This window comes from Silurus meridionalis, chromosome 4 (genome assembly GCF_014805685.1).
Source record: "Silurus meridionalis isolate SWU-2019-XX chromosome 4, ASM1480568v1, whole genome shotgun sequence".
In the NCBI taxonomy this organism is placed as follows: domain Eukaryota; kingdom Metazoa; phylum Chordata; class Actinopteri; order Siluriformes; family Siluridae; genus Silurus; species Silurus meridionalis.
In genome coordinates, this window is record NC_060887.1 from 1,096,225 (window position 1) to 1,109,561 (window position 13,337).

Genomic DNA, 13,337 nt, shown 5'->3' on the forward strand with positions numbered 1-13,337 from the left:
GTCATATGCCATCAAAAAGTCTTCCATCTTCTCACCAAAATATCCTATTTTCCTCTTTTTATACAGTTTCAGAAACTGAGGTGTATATTCGTGAAGAGCAGCATAGAAAGAAAATGGCAGATTTTGATTTGTTATCCTGTGAAATTAGCTGTAAAGCTGCATTGGGAACAAAAGGACATACAAATCAACAATCCATATTAAACTAAGACTTTTTCCAGCTCAAGCAGTGCTGCAAAGACGAGTGACACTATGTGGTCCTAGTAACAGTTTTTTTACTTACTGGAGCTTCACAAAAGTGTGCAGGACATCTATCTTTTAGTTCAGCAATTGAAGGAGCTGAATTTAAAATTTCTTCATGCCTGAGAGAAAGGTGTGTTGCATATGCTGATGGATGAGAGTCATGTCTTTTCATTCTACAGCTTTCTTGAACTGGTCCATCATCTCAAGCCTCTTGGTTTCCAAAATGCCCTTAGTCTGTCCACAGGGATAACTGGGAAGGAAATTCATTTCCCCTCTGAACTTGAGAAAAGAGAGGGAAAGGAAAAAAAAGAATTTGGAAAAAGAATAAGGAGAGAAAATTTGATCAAATTTAGATTTGGAATCTTGATTAAAATTTGTTAAAGAACTGTACTTATCTAAATTGGTGTTTGTATAAGGAGTTTTTTTTTCCTGCTTTTCTTTCGGACTCGGTTTGAAATAGTTCACTACGCGGGACTGAACAGATGGCGAGCCACCCACAGAACGGATCGGAAAAAAGTTACTTTGGTTTTACATTGGATATACCTTTTTGAGGTTTTTTTTGCAAAAACTTCATAACTGAGTGAACGGAGCATTGGAGCAGTTGCTCATTGTGCGGAAATTGGTGTGTGTGTGTTTCCTGCCTCCTGTGACACCTAAATCTTCTGTAGGCCCTGTGAATTGATGAAATCTAACATTACTATCTGTTACTTACCTTAATAGTATAGCTGTGTCACACAAGTGTTACAATAGGCTTTATGCTTATACATTTCAACAGCCATCACATCAAGTATGTTGTGTTTTTGATCCCTTGTCAGCTTTAAAGTTTTCCCTCTGTCGAAAATGCAGCGTTGCCTTCTCTTAGAGTGTACTCAAACTCATATGAGAATGGGGGAACAACAAAGACCTCTGGCCAACGGCTAAGGTGCTCTGGTGAATCTATTAATCTATCAAAAATAAGGCAACCTTAGAAGCATAAAGATCTAACCAAGATGGCCGCTCGTGTGAGTTTGTGTTAATTTGTCAGTCAGTCTTTTAAGTTTTTTAAATCTTACATTTGCTAAAATTGTTAGTAGTGTGTTTATACCACTTTTTATTTTATTATTTTACTTTTTATTAACTAACTGGAGATTATTTCATGTTTGAAAAAATGTGGACTTTTATACCAGTATGCCTACTTTGCTCCATGCTATGGAGAATGCCATTGGTTGGTGTGGGCAGCGGGCCTTCTGCTGTTGAATGGGAGAGACGCGCACCTGCGCCGCGTCGGTGGGCTTCGGGGGCCGCTGTGGACTGGATTGGGGAACCGCTCATGGTTGGTGTGGATTGGATGTCTTCTACTGGGTATGGGGGACACGCATCTGTGCTATGTCTGTGCGTTTTATTGGCTGGGACCGCTGCGGAACGGACCGGTGTTTTGGCAGTGACGCTGCGAGGCTTTGAACTCTTCTCTTGGTGGCCCGTTTGGATGCGTGATCCACCGCAAAGTTTGTTCCAGTATTCCATGAAGCTCCAGTTCCATGAAGCTCCAGTATTCTTTAAAAATCCATGATGAACTGCAGAAAACTGTAGCATTTGAGAGAGAGAGTTGGGCAAAAGAACAAATGAAAGTGGAGGAACATGTTGCTCAGCTTAAGGTCACTTTGGAACAGACCACCATGGAGCTCCAGGATACTCAGAATCACTGTGAGAAAGTAAAGTATAGTGCAGAGCATGAGAGAGATCATTTGATCAGAGACGTCTAGAAACGCTCGAGGGCTCACTGACGCCCCCTGCAGCTACAGCGAGACACAATAAACGCTATTAACATCATTTCAGATGAGCTTCAGCAGATGAGAGAAGTAATGTACGGAAGCGCATTGCATTCACAAAAAAAATAAAAATTCACAGCCAGGACTGTTGCGCAATGAGGCGCTTCCAAGCAAAAAAATGCAGTAACGTCAGATCCGGTGTTATGCGCTAAAACGCTCCCCTGCCACAGACTGCCCCAACTTATCTCATAATTATGAGATACTAAGTCATAATTATTTTTCACGTATTTTTCAGTCCCACTTCCTCAAAATATGTTATTTTCTCCAGCTTCTCACAAAAGCTGCTTCCTCTTGCTACTCTGCTTTTTTTGTTACACTTGTTCACTTTTTGAATATAATAATAAAAAAAACCCAGAAAATAAACAAATGTTTTGTTTTATTTAAATGTTTACTTTTTGTGTAAATAATGAAAATGGACATGAATAAAAAACTTTTCAAAGCCTGGAACATCAACTAAAATAATATATATATATAAAAAAACAGGCCAAGATTTTCACTTGTATGTTCCTTTCTTTAATAACGAAGTAATTTCTGTTTTGCCTCAGTGTGCTCTAGTAGTCTAGTAGTGTTTTTAGTCATTTTTATTATTTAAAAAAAAACTTAAGACCATTTTGCAGGAGTCTCGTGGATGATTTTATTCTTTCACAACCCACACAATAGAGTATGTCAACGACCGCACCCGTACTAACCAATCAAATCTTACAAATCCAGCAGTGCCATCATGCAGCATTACACACGGGGTCACCACAGCATTTATATGTTTGCAGTAATTACACTGATCATTAACACTGTGATTATGGTCGGTATATAAGGAAGTGCTGAATGTGTGATTAGAATCAGCAGTAATGAAGCAGTAATGAGCACAACATCTCTTATTCTTGAAGGCTGATTTATTAAGAGTAATACATTTGTCAGAAGAACAGACAGCCAAGAGTTGAAGTTGTGGACGAGACAGAGGGTCATGAAGCGCCCATAAGAGAATTACATGCTACTTTTTAGAGAATAATGAGGAATGTGGGCGTTACACATGTAGCTGAAGAGGGTTTATCAAGACTGTGTTTGGACTGTGTTATTGGGAACCTCCATGGAACTGCCTGGATTTATTTTTACTGCATAAAGTCTAATACTTTAACACCACAATCCTGGATTCTGAACTTAGTTTCTTTCTTTATTTGGTATTTTAACTTTGTTATTGGATTTGTTGCTATTGATAATAAATCACAAGATCACAATAATCCCATTACATGTTTATGTGATTTTATTGTATCATGCAGTAATAATGTGCTTGTGCTGTATTACACATTCTTCTTCTTCCTCTTTTGGCTTCTCCCATAAGTCTCCATAACCCTCTGTCCTCTACATCTGCCTCTTTCACCCCAACCTCCTAAATGTTTTCCCTCACCACATCCATAAACCTCCTCCTTGGTCTTCCTCTTTTCCTCCCTCCTGGTGGCTCCATCCTCAGCATTCTCCTATTGATATACCCCATGTTCCTCCTCTGCACATGTCCAAACCATCTCAATCTCGCCTCCCTCACCTGGTCTCCAAAATGTCCTACATGCGCTGTCCCTCTAATAAACTGATTTCTGATCCTGTTCATCGTCGTCAATCCCAATGAAAATCTCAACATCTTCAGCTCTGCTACCTCCAGCTCCACCTCCTGTCTTTTACTCAATGCCACTGTCTCTAAACCATACAACATCTCAGGTCTCACCACAGTCCTATAAACTTTTCCTTTCACTCTCACAGATATTCTTCTATCACAAATCACTCCTGTCACTCTTCTCCACCCACTCCACCCTGCATGCACTCTTTCCTTCACTTCTCTAACACACTCTCCATTACTTTGCACTGTTGACCCCAGGTACCTGAACTCCTCCACCTTCTCCACCTTTTCTCCCTGCAACCGCGCCACTTCACTGCTCTCCCTCTCATTCACACACATGTACTCTGTCTTACTCCTATCTCCTGTCTCCTGTATGAACTCGTCCTTCAACCTGTCTATCACCACTGCAAACAGGAAAGGGCTTAGAGCCGATCCTCGATGCAGTCTAACCATTACCTTAAACCAGTCTGTTGTTTCTACTGCACACTTCACTGCTGTCACACTGTCCTTATACATGTTCTGCACCACCCTCACAAACTTCTCTGACACACCAGACTTTCTCATACAATACCACAACTCCTCTCTCCACCATGTCGTACGCTTTCTCTAAATCCACAAACTCACAATGCAACTCCTTTCGACTTTCTCTATACTTCTCCATCAACATTCTCAAAGCAAATAATGCATCTATGGTGCTCTTCCTTGGCATGAAACCATACTGCTGCTCACAGATGGTCACCTATTCTCTCAGCCTGGCTTCCACTATTTCCTATAACTTTATGGTGTGACTGATCAACTTTATTTCCATGTAGTTCTCCTTTTCACCTTCCTTAGTGTCCAACTTCTGTTACAGCTTTAACAGTCATCACATCTCCTTAACTCGCAGGAGGTCCTGGGTTCGACCCCCAGTGTAGCAATCATTGATCTTCATAAAGTGGATAAGATGATCTACTCTAAAAAGCTGGAAAATCAGTTTTCAGCCAACAAGCCTGCTTCACTGAAGAAAGGCCTGAGAGACATGGTGCAGTCATAAAAAGCTGGAGCTTAAAATGCTCAAAACAGTGGAGATAATTGTGGATTTTAGGTGAAACCCCCCTGCTCTCCCCCCACTAACCATCATGAACAGCAGTGGAGTCATTCAGGTTCCTGGGCACCACCATCTCTCAGGGCATGTAGTGTGACAATTGACAATTGACTCCATTGTTAAAAAGGCTTAACAGAGGATGTACTTCCTTCACCAGCTTAGAAAGTTCAACAGGAGTTGCTTTAATAACTGTCTGGTTCTGCTCAGCTGTAAAATCAGACATCAGAGGACTACAGAGGACAGTTTAGACGTCTGCAATGGTTATCGGTGTCCTCCTGCCCACTTTTCAAGAACTGTATACATCCAGAGTGAACAAAAAGGCTTTAAAAATTGTGTTAACCACTACACAATGGAACTACAAATGGAACAATGGAGCACATGGGACTCAGCTTTTGTCTCTCCTTACAGTTTTATGGCCACGCTATGGTTTAAAAGAAGAAGAAACACACACTTACATAATATTTGTTTTATACATGATTCCACTGGGAGTCAAACCCAGAACCTCCTGCATGTAAAGCAGAAGTGATGAATCACTACATGGAACATTTTTTTTTTGCATTAAGTGCATTAAGATGCTGGAGATTTATCACTCGGTGGTCATGAGCCTACTGTGTGTGGTCTTCTGAGGAAGCAGCATTTTACTCAGTAATGTCAGCAGCAGTAATAAACTCATTTGCATGGCTAAAACTATTATTGGGCAAAACCTGGGAACATTTGAGTCAGTGAGTTTTCTAAGTTTAATTCATATTTTTCCACTGAGATTTTGAGAATGATGTTTATCTTTATGTACATTAGACATAATCTTTTTTGACAACAGGTTCCGTAGTGTACTGGTCATCATGTCTGCTTTACATGCAGAAGGTGCTGGGTTCGAACCCCAGTGGAGCCATCCCCTTGAGTTTCTGATTCTACTTTTGGAATGCTTTTTGTCCAATGCTGTTACAAGCACAATGCAGAAAAATGTCAACCTGTTTTTATTTGCAGAATTGAGTAAAAGTTTTATGGAATATCTTAACTTTCTTAACATAACTGGTCACAAAAACATAAATTTCATTCACCAGCTGCATGGTTCCACTGGGGGTTGAACCCAGGACCTTCTGGGTGTGTAAAGCAGATGTGATGACCACTACATTATGGAACCACACAGTCAACTAAACAGCATTAATGAGCAGAAATAACGATTCAGGCAAAATAATTTCCAGCTTGCAACTATACAGTTTTGGGAAACTTCTTCCCAATGTACCCTCAGCTTTCTGATCTCAGTTGACAGGATCACAAGTTATTTTCAAATTTTATAGTACATGATTAATTCATTAATATGAGGAAGATTAATCCTCATCATTGATCCTCATAGAGTGTCTAAGAGGAGCTACTCTAAAAAGCTGTAAAATCAGTTTTTAGCCAACGACCCTGCTTCAGTGAAGAAAGACCTGAGAGACATGGTGCAGTCATAAAAACCTGGAGCTTAACATGCTCAAAACAGTGGAGATGATTGTGACATTTGAGTCAGTGAATTTTCTAAGTTTAATTTATATTTTTCCAGTTAGATTTTGAGAGATATGTTTCTATTTATGCACATTGGACGTCAACCTCCTCAGCAGCAGGTTCCATAGTGTAGTGGTCATCACGTCTGCTTTACACGCAGAAGGTCCTGGGTTCGAGCCCCAGTGGAGCCATGCCCTTGAGTCTCTGATTATAATGTTGGATTGCTTTTCCTCCATTTCTGTTTCAACCACAATGCAGAAACATGCAAAACTGTTTATTTATTTCCAGGTTTGAGTAACAATTTGTGAGTAATATATAAACCTCACTCATGTTTGCAACCTGCATGGTTCCACTGGAAGGACCTTCTGTGTGTAAAGCAGATGTGACGACCACTACCCTATGGATCCACACAATCATCTGCACAGCATAAATGAGCAGAAATAATGATTCAGGCAATATGTTTTCCAGAGTGCAACTATACAGTTTTGGGAAACTTGTTCCCAATGTACCCTCAGCTTTCTGTTCTCGGTTGAGAGGAATACAAGTGCTTTTCTAATACTGTATGAGAGTGTGTGATCTGGAGTCTGTGCAGCGGCTGCTGTTCTCACTCTATTTATTCCAGCTCTTTTTTAAAGTCGTGTTACATCCTCGATGACTTCAAACTTTACTCTTTACACTATTAATACAATTCTAAAATGAATTGTATTGATGTGTATGAATCATCTTGTACGAATTGTATGAATGAAGAATATTAATACATTTTTATTCACTCTATGGTGCTCGGTGGTCAGGGATAAAAACACACAGCACACATTATGACGCGTCCACTGCAAAAAATATCCGTCAAAATAAAGAAATAAAAGCATGATTTAAGAAGAAACTCTACAGACTAGAAACAAGTCAAGTGATTTGCCAGTGCAGTAAAATAAATACACTTGGTAAGATTTCTTGAAATAAGAAGTGATTAAAGCGATGCTGCAGCACTCGTGTGTCTGTTTTCTGAAGCAGCTTCTGCACCTGACGCACAGCACGAGGACTCGACTTCTTTGATGGACCCTTGTGATGTCTGTTTCAGGATGTTACTGATCTTCTTATCGCCTCGGCATCATGGTGGAGTCTCCTGTCATCGGAGAGTCTTTACCATGAGGTGCCGTGTAGAACATCCAGTGGTCAGTATGAGAGAATTGAATAACAGAATAACATTGGATTTTTTTTTTTCCATTTGATGCATTTTAAGTTCATTCATTTTTTCATTCATGTATTTTTGCTCTTGTTGTGAAGTGAAGTTTGTGTCATTGCTGCTACACTGTGCATCTGAACGATCACGACTCAAATCTCACAATAAACTTTAGGGTTTTATCACATTTTCTACTTTCATTCATCTGATTGTCTCCCCAGTGTCCAACTGCTCCATGGCTTTGTGTATCAGTCACCTCACAACTATAGCAAAGAGATTTTATTATTGACCGAGTAAATTCCAAGTGATTCAGTGCTTATGCTCAGAGACTGACCTGATTTTTTTCAACTACTGCTGAATGTTTGTTTACATTCACAATATTCAATATTATATGCACATTATATTCCACATGGATCGTGCAGTACAGTGTACAAGTTGTTAATAACATTCTTGTGTATGTTTCTATTTTCTTTATAGTGATTAATCTGTAGGATAAATCATATAAATGTGGAAATCTTCATATAATAATAATCATAAAAATGTATAATTTTAGACTATAAAAGTATGTTTAAATGTAGACCTTTAGGTACTAAAGCACCCTATTGCAATAAAGTATTATTATATAATATAATATATTATTATTATTATTATTATTATTATTATTATTATTATTATTATTATAATGACAAACTATGTTTATAAAATTAATTTAAAATAAGGCTGTAATACTGCACTGTATTTAACTGTCCGAACCAGATTTATTCTAGTTTTAAACATATTGATAGTCATTTTTATTTATTTTTTGTTGTATTTTGATGTTTCTCAATTTCATTTCAGTAAATTATGACTTTATGTTTTTAATTTATTACCTAGTAAAAGCCTTGCTATTTATAAATGTGTATTTAAAACACAGATATTTAAAAAAGAATAATACATCAAAAGATCTAATATCTACCAAACTACAAAAATCACTCAGTGTTAAATTGAGGTTTTTGGACATTTATTCCAGCTCATAAATCCTATAAAACATGCAGCATTAAACATGAACTTCCAGCAGATGAACATCTCATAATACTGTCTGGAAGTGAGAAATGTACAGGTTGTTTTTACTCCATACACATGAACTTACTTTGATCAGAAACACAATCATACTCCAAATCAATTCATCAATAAAGTCAATAAAAGAATCCCAAACTGCTGTGTGTCTTGTCCTCGCTATTAATGACGTCATTAGAGCTCCACTACTTCTAATTACCTGCTGTGACAGTGAGCTCTGATACACATCACACTGCCACCTACTGGTCATTTATGATTCTGCAACATTCATAGAGTCACTCCGGTCAACTTCCGGTTCTCAACTCGGATTCACTCGCTTTATACACAGTTTACAGACGTTTTTATCTTATTTATGACTGTAATATCACTCTTCTCTCAGGAACAACAGAAAAGCTGTGAAGACATGCTATTTTATCCGCTCTTTACCTCTGTAATGTGCGCATGCGCATAGTGTCAGGTTAAGCGAGACCGGGTTACGTCACAGACGGAGGGCGGGGCATCTCTCTGTGACGTCACAGTAAGGCAACCTCTATAATTGGGAACGCGTCTCTGTTTCTTTCATTTCCGAGGTTTTTGCTTGTGAGTAAAGAGGCATAAACATGGAGCTCTTCAGAAGGTTGAGAATTTTTCAAAGCAGAAGAACAAAGAAAACTAAGCAGATTGCTGAAATGAAGGAGAAGCTGGAACACATGGAGAAAGTAGAGAAAGACTTGGATGCATTTTCTCTTCTAATGATAGAGAAGATAACAGAAGAGAAAGAAGAGAAAGAGATTCTGCTACAGACGGTGCAAAAGCTGGAGGCTACTTTGGCTTCTGAGCGAAAGAAGCAGGAACAGGACATAACTGAGAGAAGCCAGAGCTGGGCGAGAGAACAAAAACAACTGGAGGAACGTGTTGCTCAGCTTGAGTTTATTTTGGATCAGACCACCATTGAGCTCCAGTCTTCCTTGAAAATCCATGAGGAACTGGAGAAAACTGTAGACTGTGAGAGAGAGAGCTGGAGGAGAGAACAAACGAAACTGGAGGAACATGTGGCTCAGCTTGAGGTCACTTTGGAACAGACCACCATGGAGCTCCAGGATACTCAGAACTGTGAGAAAGTAAAAAATAGTGCAGAGCAGGAGAGAGATCATTTGATCAGAGAGAAAGAGCGACTGGAGGAACGTGTTGCTCAGTTTGAGCCCACGTTGGATTTTGAGGAAAAACAAGAGGATGAAAGAGAGAAAACTAAACTTGACATAGAGGAGAGGAACAACTTACAGCTTCAGACCAACAGGGGGCTCCAGGATACCCAGAATCTCTGTGAGGAAGAAAAGAAGACTTCAGAGAATAAAACAGATCATTATATGAGAGTCCGAGAGCGATGGGAGGAAATTGTTGCTCAGCTGAGACAAGAAAACATTCAAAAGAAAAGGAGAAATAGAAAAAAAAGAAGAAGACAAGAGAAACAGAGAGTCTGAACACTTTTACTACAGCGAGACACAATAAACACTATTAAATAAATAAAGATTTTGAATTTCAATCATGTCTAATGTCTCTTCATCACAGAGAGCATTCAATGATGGCATTTTTTTTCTTGAAATCCACTTTAGTAAAGTCAGTGATGTTTGATGTCCTTAAAGAAAAGGAATTTGACAGAAACTGAAGTTGAGGTATTTTCTTGCAGCTTTAGTGCTTTGTTCATTTTGAGCTCTGAAAGCAATATAGCTGACAGTTAATGTGGGCAGAACCTGATTCACTTAAACATCTGTACTTTATAATTAATCACATGGATTGGCACAAGAAAGTGGATGATCTTTCAGCAGTTATTCTGACAGGGTTAACACTGGATTCACCTCACAACACCTGAACACTACTGCTGGATGGAGCAGCGGGTGCGTGCACGAGCGGCGGTTGGTGAATGGAGGGTGGAGCCGGGGGGAAACGAGCGGTGAGAAGCAGATCTGTGGCTGATGGGACTAATCAGTGTGCTCTGTTTTAGTGACTGGTAATGAGGAGAAAAAGGAGAAAGACACGAGCAGAGCTGAGCATGTGTGTGTGTGTGTGTGTGTGTGTGTGTGTGTGTGTGTGAGTGTGTGTGTGTGTGGGTAACAGTAGTCCACTGAAAAGCACAGTTTAATACTGTGTGCTCATGTGTGTATCAGTGTTCTGATTTAATCAACTGAAACATTGGTGTAGGTCACAAGAGTGTGTGTGTGTGTGTGTGTGTGTGTGTGTGTGTGTGTGTGTGTGTGTGTGTGTGTGTGTGTGTGTGTGATGTAAAGTGTTTGAGTAAATGTACTTTGTTACTGTACTTGAGTAACTATAAGTGACTTCCTGTCAGATGAACTGTTCTGTATTGGTCCTGTTTACTTCAATAGTAAGGAATGTAGACCTGAGATCCTGATTATTGGTCTTTTATTACCCATAAGGCAGTGGTTTTTAACCTTTTTTGAGGCGTGACTCATTGTTTACATGAAGAAAACACAGTGCATGTAGGGGAAATCGCAGTTTAGACACAGAAGCTTTGTGTATGTGAGGATCCTCTATAATTATTTGGAGAAAGAGTCTGGTGTCATTATGTTATGGCTTGGGAAGTCGGGATGTTGTTAATAAATGTGAACTGATTTAATGTCATACAGTGTGTCTGTGTTCTACATTACAGTGGGGTCTGAGGTTCGGTTCCCAGCGTGTTGTTTCCTTACATTTTTTTATCCAGGGCCCAAAATCTTTCCACTGATCTCTCACACATTTAGAAAGTGATCTATGCAGAGCTGAACATCTCACCATGAATGATGAACAACTTAATGCATCATTTTCTTTTTCCACCTCTTCTATTTGTTTAAATTTTTATTTGATCATACAATACAATATAAAATACAATACAATACAACACAATACAATACAATACAATATAAAATACAATACAATACAATACAATACAATACAATACAATACAATACAGGTGTGAATCTACCTGTCATGATGAGTGTATTGGAGAGTGTATTTGTAAATTATCTGCTAGGTGGCAGTAGTGGCACACTCACTGGTAAGCTGTAGAACAGGGGTCACCTACGGTGGCCGAGAAGTGCAAAACAGATTAACAAATCCGAAAACAAAATAACAAATCCGAAAACACAAGTCAGACAAACTGGAAAATGTAGGTATAGTTTGTGAATGTAAACTTACTGATCATTGGACAAGACACCTGTCAGTCAAGATATACAGGTGAATGACAGGTGTCTTCTCCAATGATTGATAAGTTTACATTCACAAACGATACCTACCTTTTCCGGTTTGTCTGACTTGTCGCTGTGTTTTCGGATTTGTTAATGTGTTTCGTGCAACGATTCAGACAAACTGGAAAAGGTAGGTATAGTTTTGTTTCTTTGCAGACTTTCCTGAAGCCCCTAAATTAATAATGGTCATAGTGACATTGGTAACATTGCATTAATGTTATAATATCTGATAGCCATTAGAGGGCACTCTCGTGCTGCATGTGGGTGTGTTTGCAGTGTGCAGAGTAAACGAGTAAAAAACGCTGTGCAGTCATGTCTCCGGTTCTTTCTGCGCATGCTCCGAACTTAATGGTATAATATGTGTTTTATAGCATAATGATGCAAACAACAGTATTTACATTCATCACATTACTGTGCTGGAAAACAATACAAATTAAATAAAAAAGAAGAAAAAGTGTAGAAGAAGAAAAGCGGGACAAAGACAGAGGTAATGTGATGTAATGAATGGTGATGATCATATGAATAAACTCAGTTTAGTAAAAGTTTGTGAATAAACTTTATATTGGTCCAGTTTTTAATGTTTATTCTAAAAGTTATAAATAGTGTAATAAGTGGACAAGAAATATGAGTCAGTTCATGTCACACAGATTTATTAGTTTTTTTTAGTAAAAAACAAAATAGGTTTAAATTTGTAGAGATTTTATTTGGCCAAACATATCAGACAAAAGAAATCAGCAACATATATTGGTCATCATGTATCAGTCGACCTCTAGGTGTGAGTTTAAATGATATGCTCAGTTGTATGTATGAGATAATTGTAGTGTCTCTGCGTCTCTCAGAGAGACAGAGACTGTCTGGACGGTGAGACGCCACTAAGCGTTAATATTATAATAATTACACTGATCTATTAGAGACGCTTATCAGAAAAGTCCAAATCAAATCCACTCACAAGTGCAGCAGATTCATGTGATGTGAAATAATGTCCTAATGGCAGCAGCATTATACAGTCATATATATATTTCTATAAAAGAGCTCTGATACGGATTTCAGTCATTAAGAAGAACATCTTCAGAGGGTTTTTTTCTCGTCCTGGTATCATAAGTGTAGATAAACATAGGTTGTGTTTAATTGACAGCCCTGATGAAGTCTGATGACCTGAAGAGGGTGGAGCTGAGACTTCAGGCAGCAGACGGACTTCTGAGGAGGAACATCAGCACCACACGAGAGGTTAGAGGTCACCCAACCTGTAATTAATCCTGGAGGAATTAAGTGTGATTAGAGAGATTTAAATGTGTGTGTGTGTGTGTGTGTGTGTGTGTGTGTGTGTGTGTGTGTGTGTGTGTACTGAAAAATGTATTTAATTTGTTTGTTGTGTGAATTGCCAATTTATTATTATTTATTTTCATATTGTATTTATGTATGTGTGTCTGCCTTTGAGCACAGGTGAGAACTCAGACGATGTCCAGCTGCGAGGAGCGGCGGCGCTGGGAACATCCCGGCGGACGCTCTCTCATCACAGGTAAATTCCGGGTTGAACCTAACGCTCCCAGCACCTCAACTCCAGCGTGTTCCTCTGCCCAGGTCCAGCGCACTACTCGCCCCTCCCGGTATCGTTCACAAGGCATCTGAAAAATTTCAAAACCTGTGCTGGACTCTTTCAGAG

General features: G+C 39.0%; 1 protein-coding gene and 1 non-coding gene across 3 annotated transcripts in view; one reads left to right on the plus strand and one right to left on the minus strand.

Annotated features, from left to right (window-relative positions):
• LOC124384638 (eukaryotic translation initiation factor 4 gamma 3-like) overlaps positions 1–13,337 on the minus strand; it is a 1,295,064-nt gene that overhangs the window by 733,301 nt on the left and 548,426 nt on the right. The gene's annotated exons all lie outside the window — the stretch shown is intronic.
• On the plus strand, positions 6,342–6,414 carry trnav-uac. The gene has a single exon. It is a non-coding gene; the product is annotated as a tRNA-Val (tRNA).